Genomic DNA, 737 nt, shown 5'->3' with positions numbered 1-737 from the left:
TGTTTCCAACTTTTGCATTCCAGTCACCAGTGATAATTAACACATCCTGATTGCATGTTCGGTCAATATCAGACTGCAAAAGTTGATAAAATTCTTCAATTCAACATGGATAATATACACATAAATTACTACACCAAGTATTAAATAAGAGAAAGGTATGTGAAATATATTTATATAGTGCTTCTGTTTATAAAGTGCTTTTATACAACCAATTTCATTTCATTCTCACAAGGTAGCCACACAGAAATAACTTCCATTTACAGAGGAAGAATCTGTAGACTAGAGAGGGCAAAGGACTTGACTAAGGTCAAACATCTGTAAAGTAATGGTACTGGCCTAGGCACACAGGTCATCTCCCTTCCAATCCAGTGTCTCTGCCACTATACCACAATACCTGAGATGTACACACATCATGATACATATCAAAGACATGATCTAATTCACAATATAAGTGCTAAAAAGGCAAGGAGGCCACATCTTCTGATCTCTTCTAACCCCACAAGAGGAGGACAGAGTCACTATCAACAACCCAAGGCCTATTCCTGCAAGGCCAGACATGCTGCCTCTCTCCAGCCCTTTCTCCAACTGTTTCTCCCAAAGCACCCACCACCTATCTCCTGAGTTTGATAATTTGCTACAGTGCCCACACAGAACTCACAGATTACGGAGTTTATTAGGGAAGCACCAGGCCACAATTCAAGTTAAGGAAAAATGCTCAGTCTCTCTCCCAGCCCACC

General features: G+C 40.6%; 1 protein-coding gene across 1 annotated transcript in view; it reads right to left on the bottom strand.

Annotated features, from left to right (window-relative positions):
• KIF13B (kinesin family member 13B) overlaps nucleotides 1-737 on the bottom strand; it is a 351480-nt gene that overhangs the window by 192811 nt on the left and 157932 nt on the right. The window lies entirely within an intron of this gene.

Source organism: Orycteropus afer, unplaced genomic scaffold (assembly GCF_000298275.1).
Source record: "Orycteropus afer afer isolate SDZICR_OR568_19922 unplaced genomic scaffold, OryAfe1.0 scaffold00053, whole genome shotgun sequence".
Classification (NCBI taxonomy): domain Eukaryota; kingdom Metazoa; phylum Chordata; class Mammalia; order Tubulidentata; family Orycteropodidae; genus Orycteropus; species Orycteropus afer.
This window is presented reverse-complemented; position numbering and strand designations above follow the sequence as displayed.